Source organism: Pteropus medius, unplaced genomic scaffold (genome assembly GCF_902729225.1).
Source record: "Pteropus medius unplaced genomic scaffold, Ma_sr-lr_union100, whole genome shotgun sequence".
Taxonomy (NCBI): Eukaryota; Metazoa; Chordata; class Mammalia; order Chiroptera; family Pteropodidae; genus Pteropus; species Pteropus medius.
The window spans coordinates 2241093-2264096 of record NW_024354504.1 but is presented as its reverse complement, the minus strand read 5'-3'; positions in this window follow the sequence as shown (position 1 = coordinate 2264096).

Below are 23004 nucleotides of genomic sequence, written 5' to 3'. Positions count from 1 at the left end.
TTTGTCAGTAAAATAGGGTATCACGGTGCTGGAGTTGGGCCAAACGGGGTGCAGTGGGCGTGTGGGGGTGCCCAGTGCTGAGCTCCGGGGCCCCTTCGGAGCACACCTGACAGCGTTGCATGTGGACGTGGTCGCCGTTTCATTGCAGATGAACGTGAGTTTTGAATTCTGTCCTTGTGCGTTTGCGACGAGGGTCTGGAAGCTCGGTTCCCGCAGAGGCGGGCGCTGTCCCTCCCCGGCGTTCTCTCGGGCTCCGGACTGTGCCCAGGGTCGGACGCTGCAGAGGAGGGTCTTCCCCTGCACGTGGCATGGTGCTCGGGCATTCGTGAAGCCCAGCACGCAGCAATGAGAAATGATTCATATTTGGAATTCTTGTCGCAAGGCGATGTGGCCTCTGGGCCGGTGATGAATGCTCTCTGGGCTCCTATGTGCCAGGGAGCACCTGCCCTCCCTTGGAAGGTGGGTCCGGCCCCCGGTGCCCAGGCCAGAAATAGCTCAGGACCTGAATTCCTCCATGCTGTTTAGAAGCGACATTTGTCGGGAGGGTGGGGGGAGAGGCCCATGGCCATGGCAATATTGTTTAATCGATGTTTTATTTCTTCCTTGTATGAGAGTCATTTAAAAATCTTTACTTTTATCCTTTTTTTATTAGACAAGCAAGAGAATTTAGACTATACAGGAAAAAAACACAAAATTAAAATAACATAACGGCGATTACTGTTATGTCATTATCTCAATGCCCAGTGATAACCACTCTTAATAGTTTATTTCCATATGCTTTCAATCTTCTTTTTATACGTCTATAAGTTAAAAAACAAAAACAAACAAACAAACAAACAGAAAAACAAAGAAAATGACCGCCCACAGGGCATACCAACTTAGTGTCGATTTTTGTCATCGAATGTAGCAGCGGTCCCCAGCCTTTGTGGCACCAGGGACCGGGGCTCGTATGAGAATGTAACGGCCGATGGTCTGAGGCGGAGCTGAGGCGGTGATGCTGGCGCTGGGCAGCGGCTGCAGACACAGAGGAAGCTTCTCTTGCCTGCCACTCACCTCCTGCTGTGCGGCCAGGTTCCTCACAGGCCACAGACAGAACCGGTCCACCGCCTGGGGGTGGGGGACCCCTGGAATATAGCAAATAGAACCCCTCTTTCTTATTCCTTGACTACAAAACCATTGTTCTGTGTCTGTATGGTTTTCCATCATGTGAGAATAGGACGCCTGAAGTTTTAATCTCCCATTGCTGCCCAGTTAGACTTTTTTCCGATTTTGAGCGGAATGACTCTGGAGGCAGTGTTCTCGCATTCTCGAGGCTAAATTCTTCATGGTCATTTCCCTCGAATGCTCGCTCCCGCGGAGGGGCGTGATGAAACGTGTGTTTGGCTGCGTGTGTCACGCCGCCCTCACGACGTCTGTGCAATGTGCACGTTCACCTCTGGGGGAGGGGTGCCCAAGGCCCTGGGCTCCGAGAAACACTATTGCTATGCCAAGCATCCTCACCAATTTCATGGGGAAACGACGCTGTCCTCTCGTAAAGTGTTCTCCACTTTACAGACGAGCAGGTGAAGATTCCGTCAGTCCGAGTGACTCGCCTGGGAGGGCATAGGTCGCAGACGTGGAAAGCCCTCGATCCTGGTTCACTCGCTAACACACTCTGTCAGCACTAAGGTCCTCTGTGGGCCAGAGCTGAGCCAGGCTCTAGAAGCCGAAGCCCACGGCCATGCGCCCCCTGTGAGGCTGTGTGGACATGGAGGATGCTGTGGGAACCTCAGGTGGCCGTGGCCAGGCGGGTCGTAGAGATCGTTCCCAGCTGGAGAGATTCTTGAGGGCCAGGCAGGTGGTCGACAAGCCCAGATGCAGGAGAAGAGAGGCGAGGGGCGGAGGGACCTGTGAGGAGGGGGATCCAGGCCTGGGGGGGACACGCCTGGACGTTTCGGGTGACAGGTGCAGACGACAGCCTTTACGTCTTGGTGACCTGCGAGCTCACGGGGACACTGTTCCACAGCGCCGTGACTATTAACTGCGCAGAAGGACACGCGGCACCTCCCAGCTCTTCGTCATTAAACATCAGGCGGGACTCGGAAGCAGGGGACAGCAGTGGGGCCTGGGGCAGGGTCCTTCCTCATCCCAGGTGCTGAGCCCTGAAGTCGTTGGCCTGTCGAGCCTTCCACAGTGGCCACAGGTAGAAGACATAGTTTCTCCCCTGAGCCTGAATGACGCCACGCTGTGTTCTCACCTGTGAACGGACTTGTCACCCGTTGGGAGGGGACGCTCCTCTTTCTTCTTCGGAGGGGGAGAAAGGGAACTGGAAGGCAAGTGCCTAAGGGGACACTTTTCATTCTCTTCCTGAGAAATCCATTCTGGTATTTAGTGCACGTCTCGAATGCAACCAGCCGTGTGGAGCCATTTCCCTCACGGGGCCACCACCGACTTCAGGAGATCCTGACGTGTGCTGTGCCCACAAACAGCCACCGAACAGCCACCAGGGCCAACTGGGGAGGAGGTGTCACCCCCCTTCTGTTACAAACATGGTTGGAATGAACTTCCGTGTTTGAAAATATGTCCTATGAGGCCGGAGACTTCTTCGTCACATTCCTCATTTTACCCCCAGCATCTAATGGTTTCTAGCGGTACCCGTGACCACTGAATGTTTGTTGAGTGGCTGAGTGATCTAGCAGCACAGCTTGAACTCTGGATGGTGTCATGCCCGCTCTCTGCCCTCAGGAAACGGGAGACTTGCGTTTCTCCATCCCGCAGGCCCTGCATCACAGTGTGAGAGGCGGGGCGGCTCCCGGTCTCACCCCAAAGGGTAGCTGCTGGTCTGTAGCCATCAGCTGCCTGCTGGGGGAGGTGGCGGGGCGGGGAGAGACTGTGCTTCAGAGCTGGCCCTGAAGTGACAACTCGAAGGGAGCCTGAAAAGGTGCAGAGCGATGCTCTGCTGTCCGTCTGTGTGAAATCTTGTCCAGGGAGAGAGAATGGAACAGGCCTTTCCAGACGCTGGAGAAAGCCTCAGGACCGGTGTGGACAGGGCACTGGGGACACGAGCGGAGCCAAGGATCGGCCTTGGGGTGGATGCTGGTGTTGGAGTGGCGTTGCTGACGCTGTCCAGCGGGGACCAGCGCTGTCTCCAAGCCTCGCCGGCGGCCAAAAATGGGAGGGCATGGACTTGGGATTGTGGGGTGCGGGGGAGGCCGGCCCCTGGTCGGGTGTCAGTGACTCTGTGTCTAAGAGGACTCCATGCCAGGTCTCTGAGGAGCTGGAGGGTTACGATGCCCACATGGAGGCTCATTTCCCCTAAGATCTCACCCTGCGTGTTACGTCAGGACACCACACCTGAGTGTGCAAAGTGTATCACAGGTGATTTCAGGCGGTGATGTCTGAATATTCAGTTGGGGATCATTGAATAATAAAAATGAATATCGACAAATAAAATAATGGATTTAATGTATTAAACAAGTTAACCCACTCATCAGAGTCAAAATTCCAGAGTCTCATGGCATAGGTTGAAGAAAGTTTTCTAAAAAGTAAATTGATTAAAAATAATAAACAGATTTTACTTGAATATGGCTTTTCGGGGGGTGGATTTTATCTCCCCCAAGCTTCTTTCTCTACTTGTAAAACACTTAGTTGCCATCGTTTTATTTTGAAAATGGAAAATGCACATTTATCTTTCCGGCTCCCGGGAAAGGAGCAGCCTCGCAGGTTCGACTCCATGTCTGCCTTTCTCTGACTCGCGTGGCCCTCGATGTGCGTTTCGCGTGGAGCTTCCTCCTCTCGACTTCAAAGGCAGTTACTGCAACTTTCACGCCTTTTGTCACATTCTTCGTCCTCACTTTTCGTCAGCCTTAGTCACATCTTTGCGTGAGGTCTGCTCGTGGCAAACTCGCTTCGTCCGTCTAAACCGCCTGCCTTCCACCTCGTTCTTGAAAGGCGTTTCCCCCGAATTCTGCTCTGGCGTTTCTTTCACGTTAGTCCATCGAAGGCATCATTCCACCCGCATTTTTCTTTGATCGGTGCCGTCGAGAAGTCGGCGGTCAGTGTCTTCTGCTCCTGAAGGCGTTTCCCTCGCTGTCCTGTTTGTGTATAAGTGGCCGACTGTTTTTTAGAATTTCTTCTCTGATTCTTATGAGCTCACCATGATGCGTTCAAGCATAGATCTACCTTCTTTTTTCTGCTAAGGATTTGAAGAGTTTCCTGTTGTCTCAGCGGGGACGGGGGGTTTCACTCGTTATCTTAACATGGTATCCACGGTCTTGCCTCTGCTCCACGTCCTCCCTCCTCTCCCGACGGACGATTTCTCGCCATGTCCGCCATGTTGTTGAATTTCTTACGCTTTTCCATTTCTTTGTTCTTTTCTGTGTTGCATTCTGCGTAATTCCTTCCGATCAAACTTCTGGTTCACAAGAACCCGCTCCGGCTGTTTCTAGACAATGGTTAAACAGCCAGTGAACTTCGCTTTGTATTTATTGTGTCTTTAAATTGTAGAAGCTCTCCTTGTTCCCTTTGTTCACACATGCTAGGTCATTTTTAACAGCTTCCTTTCCCGGAGATATTTTCAGCCCGTTGTAACCTTGTACAGTGCAGCGAGAACCGTTTCAGAGACAATTCCTTCCTTTTTCTCATATTCGGAGTCTTCGCAGAGCTGATGCTTTCTCTGTTACTTCTGCTAGCTTTCTTTGGTGATGCTTTATTCTTCCGTTTGGTTATTTTTACCATAAATGCTTATTTTCTTTGGAACGCTCTTGTGAGAGTTCTTTCAGAAATAGGAGAAATTGGGCTTTTTTAGAATCTGGTACTGTGAACTATACATATATATGTCATCTCAAGCTAAATTTGTGAATTGAGTTTTTCAGGTTGTAAATTTATGCGAGAGCCACCTGTTTCCCAGGTTCTGCTCCCTGTTGGCAGGTGGAGAGGAGGCTGTGCTTATTCTTAGCGCATCATTACCCTGAAGTGACAGCTCCTATAGCGTCACAGGAGGAAGCTCTTCGTTGGTGGTCACAGGTTGGTTGGTTGGGTCCTGAGCTGTAGCCCATTTTCCTGGCACTCCACAAAGCCTTAAAAAATGCAGCTAAAATTCACCGCTGTAGCAAATTCTCTAAGGGCAAAAGGGGCTTCAGCATTGAGGTTACTTTCCTAGGCTCAGGCCTTCACTTGGATTTTTGTCCAGTAATTCCCTACTATTTTATGTGCTCCTGATGCTTTAAAGAACATATTTTTTTTTTAATCCTGACTTATGCACAATTCCTTGACCTTTTTTTCAGCAGCGTTGGTGTGAATAACTGAGCACACTTACTTTTCTGTTCAAACATTACAATCACTCTTACTGTCCACTCCTCATTATCCGAAAGATCTAGAAATGACTGATTGCTCTCTTTAGCCGGCCAAGACTCACATTTACTCCAAAAATAGCTGAGATATTTTTATAAAGCTATCCTATGTTAAAAGAGACTCAATATATAAATGACAGTAAACAAAATGATCTCCGGCGTGATTGAAAAGTGATGTAGGATCTCTCAGCATCTCCGAGTCCTTCGAAATGCCAGTGATCACTGAGGAGTTTAAAACTTGATAGACGGTCACGGGGATGGGGAGCACGGCATAGGGAACGCAGTCAGCAGTAACGTGATGGCTGGGTGGAGCCAGAGGAGAGAAAGAGCAATTAGGGGGATCGTTTCATAAACTAAATAAATGTCTAACCAGCGTACTGTATACTTGAAACTAATAAAAAAGAATTGGAAATAAAACCTGAAGGGGTTTTAAGTGGATATGAATGTTTAATGCACCCTAAATGTATTTTTTAAATGTGTCACCAACCCGTAACTCTTACCTGACTCTGTTTCAGGTGTAGTAATTAGAGATCGTAGGTTCAAGTGGATGCCCATCGATAGCACCTGGGCGACTGGGCGAGTACCTGACGCTCTGCAGTGGGCGTTCTCACCTGAAACACAGCGTAAATTGTGCTCCGTCAGGCCGCTCACAGCATCCTGCTGAGTGCCAGATAAGATAAAGACCATGAACGTGCTTTGTAAAGGGAGTTTCTGTACACGTGTAAAAATGTCGCAAGAACCGAATGAAGGAGAAGAAAATCCAATTTTTAGGTTTCATTTCATGGATTCCAGGAAAACTGACATTCATAGGCAGCTTGGCTGGTCGCCCACCAGGATGCCCTCGGCTTAGAGCGTAGAATGTGCCAAACTGTGCATTTGGGGTGGGGGCACACCGCAGGCTCCGTACCCAGAGGACAGACCCCGGGTGGGTGCTACCAGGCAGTGTCCTTTGCTTTCTGAGGTTTACCTTGTACCAGGCAGCGGAACGGGCACAGCCTGGGGCACAAACCGCTGTAAGAAAGTTATGGAAAGCAGAGACCCTCCACTAGGGGGCTAAGTTTGCGGGGGCCGCAGCGGGACAGGAGGCCGGCAGGCGGGGCCTGGAATCACAGGCCGTGGGAGACGCGCTGAGTGGGGTCCCGCAGGTCGGCCCGTCTCCAGGCTTCTGGGATCATGATGCCTCTGATGTGCAGTGCAGCGCACGAAAAAGCGCCCGCCCGAGTTACGTAGCTGACGAAATCCGATGGCCGGCGGGGACAGATGGCAGCGTTAGAGCAGGAGCTGCAGGCCTCGGGGTCAATCCGCAGTTTCCGGGCTGTCGGGGGTCTCCGGGGGAGGCCGCGGCATGGGGGAGCAGGACCGGGAGTATCTGAACATTGGACCGCCTGGAACATGTGTGTCAAGTCACGCCTGGTGAACGGGACCCCTTCTCACAGGTTTCTAGGGTTCCTAAGCATGCCCTTGCTCATTCGTCTCTTTTTGCGACGAGCTGCAAATCACAGATGTCAACATCCCTCCCATGTCACAAGACTAGGGCGCTGGAGCTCATGGACCTTATGGTCGCAAAGCTGAGAATGTGAAGCTCGGCGGGGAGAGGTCCGCCAGGGTCACCCCACGTGCTGGTCTCTGCTCCCCAGGAGGCAGGAGCCTGTGCTCCTCACTCCGCGTCGGTGAGCCAGGCCTCCCGAATCCATCCCATCGCCTAGGAAATGGCAGCCAAGGGACTTCAAATAGGCCCCCCGGGACAGCGACTGATGAAATTAACTTCCTCTGAAGTTAGGACAATGATAAATGGAAAAAAGAAAGTCTGATTATTTGGACCAAGTCCCTGGTGAGATTTTTATATCATTTGGGGTCTTCCTACTCTATCGACAAAACAAACACTAGAGAAAAACGTTCTGCAGAAGGACGAATCTACCCGGAGTCTATTTTTATCCCAATGTATTAGATTTCTGATAATGACATCGCTGGCGACCCAGTCATAAGACCTGCAAGCGAGGGGGCCGTTACCTGCTCCCCCTCTCCCCAGCATCCGTCTGGACACCATGTCCTGTCGACGACCTCAGCTCTGTCTGCCCTTCCCCTCCACGGAGCTGTCTTAGACCTCCGTCCAGGGCCAGGCTATTCTCCTAAACTGTGTCCTTCGGTCTTCACTGACGTGTTTGCAGGTGCTGGGGATACTGTGGGGAACCCCCGACCCCACGAAGTTACGTGCCGGTGGGGGAAGACAGACAGTGCACAAGTAAATAAGAAGGTGTGTACGGGGTGTTAGAAGGGAGCACGCGTCATGGGGAAAAATAAAGCAGGGAGCGGGGACGGGCAGTGCTGTTAAGGGGGTGTGAGTTTAGATGAGGATGTCAGGGAGAGTCTCATTGAGGTGTCAACAAATGTCGGAATAAGTCGGGGAGCTTCCTGTGAGCTCTCAGGGAGGGAAGAGCCAGCCTGTGCCATCGGCGTGGGACCAGGGCGGCCACTGCAGTGGGGGTGGCCACAGAGGCGCACGGTGCCCAGGGCGATGCAGGCCGAGAAGTTGGGCTTCCCGTGTATTCTGAGGGTGGAGCTGTGAGGATCCCTTGATTGATTTGGTGTGGACGCAGGGGGCGGGGTGGGCGGGGGGAGAGATGACATTCGCCATTCGAGGCTGGCTCTCCGGTTTTGCCTGGCGTCACCAGAACAGTAACGTGGTTGCAGGAAGCAGGAGGGGACAGCAGAAGGTGGAGCGACGTGCAGGAGACTATTACAAGTGTGGCTCAAGGCGCGCTACATTTAAGGCACCTGTCAGCCATCCGAGCAGAAACGTCAGTCAACTGAAAATGTGGGGATTCTGCCTTATCGGGGCATTTTATTCAGATGGTTGTAAACATTTCCATCAATTCTGTTTCCCAAAGCAGGTATAGGTCTTTTGAAGATGATAAGCCGACATCATTTTTAGATTAAGAAATCAGATAAGAGAAACCGTCTCCGATAGTTTACTTGCCCTTTGCAGCGTGTGCTTCTTTCGAGTTAGTTACTTTCTTGCTCACTGTCATTTGTCACGAGATAAGTCCCCTTTGCCCGACTGGCTGTGTGAGTGTGGGGTACGCGTGTCTAAGTCCGTGTTACGTAACGTATTGTTCACCGTAAGCTTCTCGTCACGCCAAAAGAGCTTGGCGAATTTTGTATGCTCGCCTTTTTGTAAGAGAAAACACGAAATTTATTTTTAAGTTACAGAAGCGAACTGCTGTCTGGGAAAAAACTCTCACGATCACTCCCTATTTTCCAATAGACATTGTTTTTATTAAAAAGCATCTCATCATTGTTCTTTACATCTTTCTCATTAGTAGTTTCTAAAACAATCATCTCTTCATTGATTCATTACTGAAACAGAGTCTGGAAAATTCCACATGCTGAGACCCGGAAAGACAGACACATCTGTACTCAGCAAACCACCCAGACCACGTGACTCTTTTCAATACTAATTTCTTTACATGTCTAGTAACATTTTCTGCATATCATGTAATAGTAGGTAAACACAAGGAAATATTTTTCAGTTTGATCGTGTATTTTCCCTTGTTTTATTTATTCGATTTGAAGTTCTATTTTCAATGCATTATTTTTCTTGTTTGTATCAAAATCATAGAAAAAATAAGCTCTTAAGTAACAAAGTTTCTCACCATAATAGGCATGCTTTGTCTTTTATTTTTGGTAAAATATCTCAAAAGTGACTTTTACGTGTTATCTTACGTTGTCGAGATCGGTGGTTGTCGAAACTGGACATCAGCGTTCCCCTCCCATCGTCCTGGGTTAGCCTGAGGACGGATCTCCAGGTCTGGGGGCACACGGGAAGTACCCAGCATCAAGATGCTCATCCGCCATGAACTCTAAGAACGGCCCTTTCTCCCCAGCAAGGAATGACATCCGGTTGTAAAGGCCAGAACCCCATCCCAGGACGCATGGGCATGAGCATGGCTCCAACGTCAAAGGCTCGTCGTGTTTTGTTTATGCTTTTTAAAAAAATTTTTTTTCTAAAATAGCTTTCAAAAAATAAAGCGCAGATTGGGTTGTCTCTTGCACAAAGCAAGTCGGAGTTTGTAACCTGTGTAAACGCTCTGATTAAAACCTCGTTTTCACATGTGTCGTCATGTTAAAATTTCCACTGATCACTGACGTTTCCTTTAATGTGTGCACGTGGGGAGCACGAAGACAGGGTGACTCGGAGTTAAAAGCGTAGGTGGTGAAGGGTGCATCGCGGGTTTCCCTGTGCCTCTGTCTGCCCAGTCGGAGCTCCTTGGGCGCAGGGCATGCGTCTGCACACGCGCACACACACACACGCACACACACACGCACACACACATGCACACACACACACGCCCAGTGAAAAGGAGTGTCCCACACGCACGCTGGGTGCATGCTTCCCCTCGCGTTGACCCCACTCGCGGCCCTTCTCCCCGTGGAGGCGCACGCCTGCCAAGCCAGGGCAGGGCGAGGCTTCTGCACGTGGCAGCCCGGGAACCGGAGGCGGGGGAGGGGAGGGAGACGACAGACTCCATGAGGCGCGTTGCGCATCTTGGCGGCCCGAGTTCGCTGGCATTTCCTGCTGGAGGATCCTTCTTGGGATCCCCTTGGCTGACAGTGTGACGCGGACGCCTGTGCATTGTCTTCGCCTCCCTGCAGGTTACAGGCGTCGAGAGAGACGTGTTTCCTCTGCCTTGGCTCTCATGGGCTCGTTTTACAAGGTTCCTGGCTGAGCTGGTGGTTTGGGGCCCGTCTGCCAGCCCTGGTGGTCAGCGAGACCACGGTGACAGAAGAAGCATCCCCTGGGACCGGCGCTCGGCCCCCTCAGCGCCTGCCTGCTCCGCGTCAGAGGGAGGCCGCCCGTCGCACCGCCCTCCCAGAACCCCGCCCGGCTCTGCCCGCTCTGTTGTCTGTTTCGCTTTATTTTACTTCCTTTTCTCTCCTGTTTCTAATCTCATCGTCTCTTTTTCTAATTATTCTCAACGTGTGTAACTCACATACTCACGTACAATGGGCGGGGGGGTGATAACTTTATGGAATCAAATCGTGTTTACTAAAACCTCACCTAGACTGAATCCACAGCTGGGGGAAGATTTGGGTGATCCCACCTCCAACTCACACAGGCAGAGGAAGGGACGGGAGGCCCAGCGACTCGATGGCGCGGAGACCGTGAGCAGAGCCGGCCGCGCATCGCAGGCGAAGGGGACCGACTCCTGCTTTTCACTTGAAGGTCCGTGAGCTAATCATTCGCTCTGGCGAGTCTGCACTCGGCTGAAGCCACAGATAATCGGTTTTGAAAGGGGATTTCTGTCCTCGTTCGCTGCAGCGCAGACGATTTCATCCGGCGGCTCCCTGGTTTTCGGCAGGAGCAGCCGTCTCCCCACGTCCGGCCCTTTCTCCCTCCCATGCGCTCAGGGCCGTCGGTGTCTGTTCCCGGTCCCCGACCACGGGGCCTCCCGACTTCAGTCAGGCAGCAGCTGTGCTCAGCGAGTCTCTGTGTTCTCTGTACGATTTCTCGACTGGCAGATGAAGCCGGTCTCATCTGGCAGTGAGGATGTCAAGCCGGTAGGAGTAATTCATTCCGGGTTAGGAACGATGGCTAACGACTCGACGAAGGGATCGGAATAAGGTATTTACATCTTCAAGGGGGTATTTGCTGGTCAAAAGTCATAATTTCCCCCATGAAATGTATTTTAAGATGGGAGGGGGTCTTCTTGCTGCTTCTCAAGTCATCCAATGTTTGGGATAATGATTAATATGTATATAGTGCTTTATAATGTGCAAAATGCCTTTTATACATATAATCTCATTTTGTCTCATAAAAAGCTTATAATGTATATATCATTATTATTTCATCAAGGATTAGAGTATCAAAGAATTTGTCCAAAACAGAGCAGACCTTGAACACGAAGCCGTATGGTCTGATTTTAAGGTCTAAGCACTTAACGCATCATCGGTCAGTAACGGTAAAGCTATGTTTTCTATTTTACTTTTTATATTTTGAGAGGCATTGGTAGAATGTAGTGGGGGATTTTTTGGTGGTAAAAATAAGGACTTCGGTGGCTAACTAACCGGGGCTCAAATGCTGCTGCGTCTCAGCCTTCTAATCCATGAAATGATAATGACAACCTGTGCCAGTGTCTGGCACAATTAGTGTCAGTAAGTGTTATGTGCTTTTAAATCTTTGTGTTATCTGTAGGGGACAGGGCATAGCTGTTGACGGGAATCATGACACAAACCAAGGCAGGAAGCAAGTAATCCCTTTATTTCCTTTCTGATGGTCGCCACGTACAGAATATTTGTCACTCTACTCCAAGGCCACAGGCCAGGGAGATGTTTTGAAAGCTAAAGGGAAATATATCAGGTCCCCGGACTGGAATGTCACTAAGGGAGGAGCCAGGGGGCCTAGGAGAGGTGCCTCTGCCCATTCCTGGCTCTGCTGTCATCTCATTAAAGTCCGAGTCAGTTAGCCACTGTCACGGCCAAGTTCAATCTTACCTTCAAAGCTCAACCACTGAACCCCTATTTTACACGCGTCAGTACCTCGCGGACTGGGGCGATGGCAAAGTTTGGAAGAAATGCACTCTCTGCCCTTGAAACTCAGAGTCGGTGGAGAACACTGTTTATTTATTCAGACATTTACTGGAAATGCAGTCTGCCCTGGTCGAGGTGTTCGAGGTAAAAAAAAAAAAGTCACAGTTCATGCTCTCAAAGAGTTCGCAGTCACGTAGTGGAAACAGACCATTAACAAGACAGACTAGAATGAGGAGTCGCAAATTTAAAGGCAGAGGGAACCCAGTGTGCAGTGCACCAAAAAATCAGCCGTCTGTCCTAGCAGAAGAGACCAGGCAGAGGGCGGAGGTGAGGAGGGCAGGTGTGGGAATGCTTCCTGGGAAATCTCGAGACACATTCTCAGGCCGAGTGGAGCTAGGTGGGGGAGGAGTAGATTGGTGAGGGCCTGCTACACCGCAGCCGTGCCGCTGCGGGCGAGGGTCGCGCGCGGGCCGTCCACCAGTGCCGCTTCCCATCGCATGTGTTCTAAGCCTGCTGCCACGAAACCTTCGCTCCCCGGCCCTGCACGGGGGACAAGGTCACAGGACGTGTGACTGGAGTGCCGGGAGGCAGGGACACAGAGAGAGGGGCAGGAAAAGGCACGGAGAGAACAAGGCCCGACAGACACAGAGGAGGCGGAGCGCTGCGGAGCAACACCAGGATTTACGCAAGTGAGAAAAATGGAGAGGCATCTTTAAAGCACTGACAAGCATTTTTTTTTTTTATAACCCAGAATGCTTTAGTCAGCAAAAGTGAAAGGAGATTGAAGCCTTTTCCAGACAAACAAATGCTGAGCAAATTCTTCATTGCCACACTTGTACCACAAAAATGTTAAAGAAAATTACTTCAGTAGAAGGAGGAAGATACCAGGAAGAAATTTTGATCTACAATAAAAAGGGATTAAGAGCACTGAAACTGTGTGAAAAATATAAAAGGCTTTAAGAAAACCGTTATATCTCCTTGAAAGATAATTGACTGTTTAAAACAAAAACATAGCAACCTCTTGGGAGGTTTGGGACATATGTGAAATGCAGGCATTTGAAGTAAAATGAATGTTTGATGATCATAGTACAAAGAACAGGAGCGGCAAATGGAATTCTACGCTGTATCTTGCTTACGCTCTGCATGGAGCTACGATAAGTTAAAAATGCACTGGAACAACTACTACAAATTAAAACAAAGAGGCCTTGCTAAGAGGCAAGTAATAGGCATTTTTTTCAATGGCATCGTTAAAATAATCCCTCCTCTAAAAAGGGGCAGAAGCAAGAAAACCAAAACAGAAAAATAAGTTGGGACAAACAGGAAATCGGCTTGATCTCCACCGTGTTGATAATTACGTTAGACGTAAGTGATCGGAACCCCCGGATGAAAAGCAGGAATGGGCAGATGGGAAAAAAGCAGAGTCCGTCTCCACGCCGTCCACGAGAGACGCGCTTGGAACACGCCGACGCCCGAGCACAGGGCAAGACCGTGAAGCGGCGCAGCACGTGGTCGGTGGGCGTGCCGCAACCCCCACCTCATTTTATGTCAGCGTGTGGACGCGTGAGTCTCTTCCTGCCCTCCGCTTTAGATCTGATGACCACGTCCACAGCCGTCCCCATGTGACGGAAGACACCCTTTCTGCCGCCGAGCTCTCCGGTGGTGCCCGGAGCCCTGTTGGTCCCGTCACCAAACTGTTCGAGGCCACTTTTCTGTAGCTCGTCTCCTCTCTGCAGGGTCTCGGCTCAGCCTCCTCACCACGTAGAAACGGTCCCCGTCGGTGATCACGGTGAGAGAACCGCGTCCTTTCAGAATTCATATGGCGCCTCCGTGAGGGGTCCACGGAGTGAAAGGCCGCCGGGCGTGGAGACCCTCGGGGGTCAGCTCTGCCAGACCGTGGGATCCTGGGCATGTCGTTCACTGACACGTAATAAACATTCGTTGAGCGATTAAATGGGCGAAGTTGTCAATGAACTAAGTGACATCCTTGTGTTCGGGATCGCTCAGGACAGTCACAAGTAGTCATGGTCATCTGGGCCTCGCCCTTGGGGACGTGGCTATAAGAATGCTCAGTTTAATGACGTATGTTCACAAGGAGGACTTTTAGTTTTCTATGAAAATGCCACAATATGCTATATTTAGGAAGAAAGCAAACAATGTAATAAAACAGAAAAAAGGAAGATTTAAACTTAAAGTCCTGGAATGTATAGAAATAAGCTTCATTTATTGGAAAAAAGCACAATGTATTACACTTTATTTCCCAATGAGGTTGAGTGAATGAAATGACAAACTTTTTAAAATGAACTCTGTCGGAAAAAAAGAAAAAAGATAATTATTCCTAGAAGAGTTGCAGGCAGTAACCGAGGTCACGAAAGCCGTGCGGGGGAGCCGTTCCCAGGGGCCCTGCCTCCGTGCCCCCCGCTCCAACACTTGGCTTCGGAGACATTCTCGTGCCTCGTTCCCAGCGATGGGGAGGGTCCCATGTCCACGCCATGTCACTGGTCAATCCCGCACCCGCCCACACGCCCAGCTCCCACGTCCAGGCTCTTCTTACCGCCCTCCCCGTCCCAGACCCACCTGCCTCCTGGATCCCTCCACCTGGGCATCTCGGGCATCTCGCAGACCCTGAGTTCGGCGTGCCCGCACAGACTTCAGACCCGGAGCGGACGCTTACGGACGGGCACCCCCACTTCCTAGCTGGGCGGACACGTCTTTGCTCACGTGGTCTTTCCAGTATTCAGATTTAACTTCGAGAAGATCCCAGGCAGGACCTGCGCACCTCCACCAGGAAGCCCGGTGCCAGGCAGACGCCAGCCGTGTCCCGTGTCCCGTCCTGGCTTCGCGCTCCCGTCCAGACAAGCTGATGGCACCTCGGGGGGTCAGTTGCTTGGCTCAGGAACTGGAGGGCGACCCTCTCGAAGTGCGAGCACGCTCTTTCTGGAAAACCTTCGAAGTGTCCTCCTCCTCGCCCGCCACCTCCCAACGAGCGTCCGGTGTTCTCAGCCCGAGTGCCTCCTGCTTGGCGCCCATCCCTCCTCAGTCCGTCCAGGGAGCGAGCCGCAGGCCCAGGACTGGAAGGCGGCCCTGCCCTCGTCTCAGCACCCCTGACCCCCCACCCCGCCCCTGGCCTGCAGAGCGGAGCTCAGGTCTAGTGCAGCTTTGGGCCCGCACCACCCGCCCGCTCCCCGGCTGGCTGCAGGGCCCGCGGCCACCTGCTCCCCAGCGCGCGGGCACCGTGTGCTCCCCGAGTGTGCGGGGTCCCCGCCTGTGCACTGTGCTGCTCCGCCCACATCCCATGTGCTGCTCTCCTTTTTCTTTGCCTGGAAAACTCTGCTCATCTCCTACGACTTGCCTCGGAGGTCAGCACATTCCAGAACCTTCCGTGACTGGCCTGTGTGGAGACAGACGCCTGAACTGGGTCTCAGACTGTGGACGGGAGCGAGCGCCTGGGCCTGGAGGCCGCGGCTGTGCCCGGCTCGCTGGCACCCGCTGCAGCCTGGACAGGCCAGCCACAGAGGCTCCCAGGTCCCCCTCGTCCCCCACCAGGCGCCCCCACCACCCACCTTCTCTCTCTCAATTGTTGCTTTTTCGTGAAATCACCTGCTGATTCGTAAATTAATAAAAGAAACACAAGTTGGACAATTCCTGCTACTTAAGGTAAGTAGGTTTCCAGGGAATTGGTTTTCGATGAGAGGGTCGGTGCTGAGCGTCCCACATGAGTAACCGCTGGGAGCAGCAGCTGTGACCATGGAGAAGTGGCGTTCGAGCTCGGACGGACGCAGAAAGGGGCACCCGGCAAGTGATGGGGACCTCCGCAGCAGCGGGGGCCGGGCCGGGCCAGGATAAAGGGGGCGGCTGCCGGCCGGACGAGGGGTCCCACCCTGAGTCCCAGAAAGCTGTTGCCAGCCTGCTCCCCGCAGGAGGGTCCGCGGAACTGGAGGCTCCTTTGTGAGCTGGAGAAGCCCTGGTGTCCTGCAGGGCCTCGGGGACGGTCGGCGTGGGGCACAGGAGCGTAAAGCCAGGCCGGAACGGGTGTTCCTGCTGGACGTGTCGTGTGCCTCGGTGTGAAGAGGTTGTAGCAACTTCAGGCTTATCGGCAGCGAAAGAGGCTCGTTTATTTCTGCGACCGAAGATGTTTGGCCTGCACCGCGGACCTCTGCGCTTTTAACTGGAATTGTAATACGGATGTGGGAGGGGACGATGCCACACGCCAGGGGTCGGACTGCAGCTCCGCAAGCCTGAAGTCCCCACGCTGATCCGCCTGTCTCTGGCTCCGTGTTCACAGGTCTCTTCCCCAGACAGAGCTGTTTGGCACGGCGAGGCTGTGACGGTGACTTTGGCATATTTTTAGCAGTGTGCACAGAGTGGCTCGGAAGCCCTGGAGCGGGGTGTGGGGCCTGAGTCAGCCGTGCACAGGGACACACACAGCTGCTCCAGTCTGTAAAAGCTGACACTTCTGAAAGCGTCATTTCCCCTGTTGCCATAATCGGCCTGACTTACTCTTCACCCCTGATGCGGTGACGCCGTCGTGACAACATCCACACCCTCGCTCGGCGACCCTGGAACCCCGTGGCACGGAGTCGGGGGGACAGCTGGCGGGACGCGGGGCGATGTGGTCACCGGCAAAGAATCCGCCTCTGGGCTGTGCACGGCAGCGCTGCAGCTGTCAGAGACACATGCCCGGCGTGCCCGCCGCCCCCGGCCACCGCATGGCGGGCGCTGCCAGCAGGTCGCAGCGTGGGGGTCCAGGTGCGGGGACACGTAGCGAGGGCAGAGGAGGGGGCGTTTTGTCAAGCTCATCACGTTTATGCCACATTTCAGAGCTTAAACTTTAACCGCCACGTACGAACTCAACCCTGAACTTCATTTCCTGTAATACAGACTAGTGCTCAGAAGCGTGCGCCCGGCCAGCATGCCCGCGCACACCAGCCGGCACCTAGAAATATTTTCTTATTTATCTTGCATTTCTTTAAGTCCTAATGAGGCAATTTTTTTCCATTTTTTAAGTTAGGCTAAAACAGGCCTAGCACCAAGTTTGCCATCTCAAACGTTTTTAGGTGCGTGGTCGAGCGGCGCTAAGCGTTAAGCAGGGCTCATGTCACATTAACGTCATCTGCCTGTCCGCGTGACTGCGCCTCGCACGACGATGCCTCCCAGCCACTGATAGCTACCCTCCCCCGCCCCTGCCGACCTCCGCTCTACTTTCTGTCTATGAATTTGAATACTTAGACTTAAGTGTCTCCTGCGAGTGAGTCGTACGGTATTTGTCCTTTGGCGACTGGCTTCTGTCACTGAGTGTGTCTTTAAGTTCCATCTGTGTCGTAGTGTGTGTCAGAATTTCCTTCCTTCTTAAGGCCGATATTGCGCCATTGTGTGTACATACCACGTTTTGTTTATTACCCGCAGTTATGTTTTTAGACTTCGATTCTCAGAGTAAGAGAGAAAACGCGGCATACAGTTGTCAGCGAGAGCGTGAGGTGATGGTTTTGGAATATACAAACATGGCGCGCGTGATGATGGAGTCTTTCCCAAATAATTACTACTCCACCGTGCTCAGGTCAGTCTGACAAAGGTTGTCTCTCTCTGACACAAACGTACAAACATATAAACACGTACGCCCACGCGCTGTGCCGCACGCTCCGTGTTCTCACATGCTCGTTCTTTGCGGGACAAGGACAGAGTTTACTTTAGGCGAAAAGCATGGCACTTTTGTCACACAGAACTAGGCATTTTGAAGTGATTTGTATTTTATGTTTTAAACCCAGTGAGTGTTCCTTCGCTGCAGGTTGCAGGTCATTATGGCCGGTGCGGCGTTCTATCTGTCTGGATATTTTGCTCCTGTCTCGAATGCGGCGGCCTCTCCCCCTTCTCCGCAGGCCGGCCTCGTTCTGCTCGATTCTTCTGACTCGTTCTTAGAGCTTAACCGCGTACAGCATCATCGGGTCCAATGCTAATGATTTTCCCTGTATCTAAATCTCATGTCCTTTAAAAAATGTCACGATTACGGTTCCCACTTCACAGATGAGGAAACTGAGGCTCAGAGAATTTGTGTAACTGCCTCAGGCCACACTTCTGTCTGGGCGAGGGTCACGCTCTCGACCGTGTGTGCGGAAGCCTCACCCAGGCGCTGCCTTGCACAGGATGCGGTGCTCATCGCTCTCCGAGGTCCTTCCCGTCTCTACTTTCGGTGGACCTTGCGTGTGTGTCCTGCCATTTCAAACAGAACTGTGAGCTCCCGGGAACACGCTCCGCGGCTCTGCCTCCAGGAGCCTGTGTCCAGCACTTGTTGTTTAATAATCACTAAACGAAAATAAGGAAACACTATGAAGAAGAGCAAATTAAATCCAAAGCAAGCAGAAAAAAAGAGGTAATAAGAAGAAATTAGAGCAGAAATCAATAAAATCGAAAATAGAAAATCAGTAGAGAAAACCAACAAAGCTAAAAGCTGATTCTTTGAAAAGATGACTAAAATCAATAAGCCCGGCTGAGAAAAATAGAGAGAGGACACAATTAAGAACATCGGAAGTAAAAGAGGGGACATCACTACAGATCCCGTGGACTTTAAGAGGACGATAAAGAAGTATGCCTGCCAATCTGACAAGCTAGATGAAAGGAGCCACTTTCTTAAAGACACAAACTCACGCGAAAAGGAATAGATCATCCACATAGGCCTGTATCTATTATAGACGTTGAATCAATAATTAATAACCTTTCAAAACAAAAAGCACCGGGCCCCGATGGGTCCACTGGTGGCTGTAAGGAGGAGGTTACGCCCGCCCTCTGCGGCCGTGCATCTCTCTTTGCTGTTGTCTATGGCGCTCCGAGCCGCCGGTGGAAAAGTCCGTCTGAAGACGCATGCCCTTCTCAGGCCGGAGGAGGCTCCTTCCAACGCTTCTTATTTCTGTTATTGCTTCTGCTGTTTCTTCCATTTGTTTTCTTTACTTTTTTTTTTTTGAATTTTTATCCATTTGATGTTAGTCTTCTTGCACGGACCTTGCGAAATCTCATCCTAAACTTTTAAATACCAGCCTCTGTGCTATTTGCTGATTCTGCATCCACGCCCTCTTCGCATTCCAATAGCTAGAATGCTTTTCTACTTTTTAAAGTCTCTGAGTCATTTATCTCTTTACTCGTTTCATCTTTCCATCCTCTTCCATCTCCTTCCAAAAATGTGTGGGTACCTCTCAACCGTGGTTGCTTGTTATCCGCCCCAAATCTCTCTCTTTTTTTTATTTTTATTTTTTGAACTTCTAAGCTTTAATTTCAGTGGAGGCCTTTGAAGGGCGGAGAACAAATGTGTCTGCTCTTGATTTCTGAACGGGAGCTGCCTGCTCAGTCTTTTCAAGAAAGCGATTCTCTGATAGCCTTCATACTCACTCTTTCTCATTCTTTCTATTCCCACTAAGGCAGTGCCCCGAGGCAAAAGATGAATTGTAAACGTAAAGACAGACTTTGCCAAGAGAGAGCAGTGAGGTGAGACCCTAGGTGGACTTTGAAAAAGCCTCATTTACATCTACATATTATCTTAGCATGCTCTTGGGGATATTGAAGAGATTGTAGACCAGCCGTTCCACGTAGATGTGAGTCGATTACTTAATCTCTTAGAGCCTAAGCTGATGTGGTTAAAAAACCTAGCATTTTTAATTTCTCAAGATGACTGTAGGAAAATACAGCAAAGTGCACGATACCTAGCCAAGACGTAACAAACTCATTTTGTGGGGATTCATATTTACGTGCTACTGGGCACCGAATGTGTAATGAGAAGCAACCACAGGACCTCCCTCTACGAGGTATGTTCTAGTGGATGAGAAGCGTAAGTAAACAGCTGATTCCATTACAATGTTAGTAACTGTCTATACTCCATCATCCCCGAAGATGCAACCTGTGGCCGCAGGTGAGCTCCACGGGCCCACGCGGAGAAGGCTGAGAAGGACTCTGAGAGAGCGCGAGGGGCCAGGAGAAGGAAAGAGTAGAAGAGGACGATAAGGAAGGAGAGAAGCACCTGATCGCCCGCCGAAGAATGAAATCAAACGGGAAGCTGAGTTCACCGCTGTCTCATTTCGCTCGGGCTGCTGTCACAGCACGTCACAGACCGGGCGGCTTATGAGCAACGGACATTTATTGTCCACAGTTCTGGAAGCCGGAAGTCCAAGATCAAGTCGTCGGTAGACTCAGTGTTAGGGGAAGCCTGCTTCCTGGCTCCTGCATGGCCATGTTTCCCTGTGTCCTCACATAAGAAGGAGCAAGGAGCTCTTGGGGGTCCATTTGGGGACACTAGTCCTATTCCTGAGACCTCCACTCGCATGTCCTGGTCACTTTCCTAAGTCCCCACATCCTGATACCATCCCACTGGGGGTTAGGATTTCACGTATGGCTTTCGAGGGGACATAAGCACTCGGTCGGTGACAGTCACCAAGTGCAGATGAGTTCAGAAACTCTGCACGCAAAGTGAGAGTATTTAAGAGCGCGTGGTTCCTTAGGGCTGTAAAGGACAACCGCAGACCGGGAGATCAGCGCTTCCCAGCCCAGCGTTGGCTCGTGGCTTTGCGGCTGGTTAGGACGTCGGCTTTGAGAATATTTCCTGGATCCCTGAGGTCTCTTTCTATCATGAGGATTAATGATGGAGCTTTCTTTCTAGAAATAACATGTTATACTCCTCTTAAAAGATTATAACATTCTCTCTTTTACGGGGTGAGAAATGAAGTATACATCTTAGGCGAAGAGTTACAGATACATCAAGAAGATAATAGATATAAAGAAGGTTCGATATTAGACAAAAGAAATGCCAAGAGAATTTTAAAACACTCAGTTTTAGAAAGGCAAGGACAAAAATTGATGGGGCTCATACAACTCTGAATAAATTGAGCCCAAATTTTGAAAGAACTGTCAATTAATCAGTCTACTAATGTTTTTATAGAATTGCTTTTATAGAATTGGGCTTATGAGAAAATAATTATAATCCACAGAGAATAATGGTTTTGTTTCAGTCTCACTGATCAGATTCACAGTTTACAAACATAAATAGACCAACACAAATGTAATATAAACATCTATTGCGATAATAAAAGATATTTATTAAAAATTTAGTCTAACATTTCTCATGAAATGTGAAACTGTTCCAGCGCTTTGTATAAATCGACTCTCCAGGGGTCTTGATAAGACAGCAAATGAGTTTCTTAATGTGATGAACTTTTGAAGACAGTCCGTGAAAAGGAGCAGTGTTTCCAGCCAAGCGGTGGAAGCAGATGCCCACCCCTTACCGGCGACGTCGAAACTCGTCTGGGATTAGTCTGTGGCTCTTCGCAGAGCTTCGGGAAAGCTGAACGAGGTGCTTGCTCCGTGTTTGAGAAAGTCCTGTTCCCCAGGGCTGGCCATCGGGACATTGGGAAGCGTGCACAGTCGCTGGCTTGAGCCACAATGAGCAATATATTCCTGCAGAGCTAGAGGAAATCATCAGGGTAACACGCCACGCAGATCAGAGCGCACCTCCCGCTCACTGCACGTTTGCGGACATGAAGTTAGAATCGCCGGGATGGGAGTTCCCGAGGCAGTGGTGCAGGAGCCTGACCCGGGGCGTGAGAGGTGTCTCCCCCTCCCCCCTTAACAAACCGCATAACCTCTGAGCTCTAGGTCCATTCTCTTGGCTTTGAGTGCGAACTTCCTGATCGGGACTCAAAAAAATGGTACCCTCAACAATCACAATTCCTGGAATATTTATCTCCCAATTCAGACAGAGGATACTGGAGGCGTCTGTACCCTCCGAAGGCACAAATGGACACTGGCTTCGATGACGATGTGTAATGTAAGTTTATTTTTCTGATCCCATCTCTCTTCTTTTTCTAAAAAAGCTCTGTCCAGTTTCCTCTCATCCTGGACGTTTGCCTAGAAAGAGAAGCCTGCAGCTGTTAACGATGCTGCCGCCCCGTCCCCAAGCCGGGGGTAGGAGTTTCACGTGCTCTCGGAGTTCCTTCCATCGGTATTCCCGGAACTTCGAAAATATTCTCCCGCGACTTATGGAGACACGTCATGGGGAAGGACGTTGGCCACGGCCTGCAGAGCCGTGCAGGGTGTCCCCACAGAGAGCCCGTCCCGACGGGACCAGACGCTTCTAGGTTGTGTTCATGCAGTGGGAGGATGTTTAGGTCACGTGTCTGCACATTGTTTGGTTTTACTCCAAATTGTTCTCCAAATCAGTTGTACCAGTTTACTTTCCTGATGCGTGAGGACTCTCATTGCTACATATTTTCTTCAGTTGTTGAAGTTTTCTCACTTGAAACATTTTTATTAGCTGGATGGTTTCGAAATGGCATCTCATCGTTCCACGGTACGTTTCTCTGATTTATCGCGAGGTGGATTTTCAAGTTTTCCCTTCCATTTCGGTTGTTTATCTAACTGGTTTGTGGTAGTTCTTCCTATATTCTGGTTATTAATTTTTCCATGTTCCTTTGAGTTGCAAATACCTTCATTCTGTTCGTGACTTACCTCAGAATTTTATTGATGATGTTCATTTCAAATTTAACATATGGAGCCAAACTTATCTTTTTTCATTTATGGATTTCATTTTTAAAATCTTATTTAAGAAAGACTCGATAATATATGTAAATATCAAATCATTATGTTGTACACCCAGAACTAATATAGTGTACATCAATTATACCGCAAGTAAAAAACTAGAAAGTTACTTCTCTACCCCAATAGTCATAAATGTACTCTCCTAGACTTTTTAAAAACATTTTAAAATTTTGCCTTTCGACTTTTAATATTAGGGCCAGTTGCTGTCCTAGCACCTTGGCTTTGCGTGACGTCTGTGGCTTGGTTCTCGGATCCTCTGCTTAGTGACAGGCTTGAGGATTAATTACGGTGACTTCCCGCTAGCTTCCCTCGTTAGCGTCCCATAGTCATCTCGAACCCAGCGAATTTAGAAGTGTCTTCTCCCTGTGACTCCTCTCTCAGTTGGGGATTCTCCTGATCTCATTTTCAAGAGAAATCAGAGAAAAGGGAGACTGCAATGACTGTCCCCTGGGTGACCGTGGACGTGGGCTGGCTCACGCGACTCTAGGCCTCATTTTTTCTCATCTGTAAAATAGGGACAATAATAACACAACCTTCCTCATAGTGTTGCCGTGAGGATTAACAGAGTATACGAATG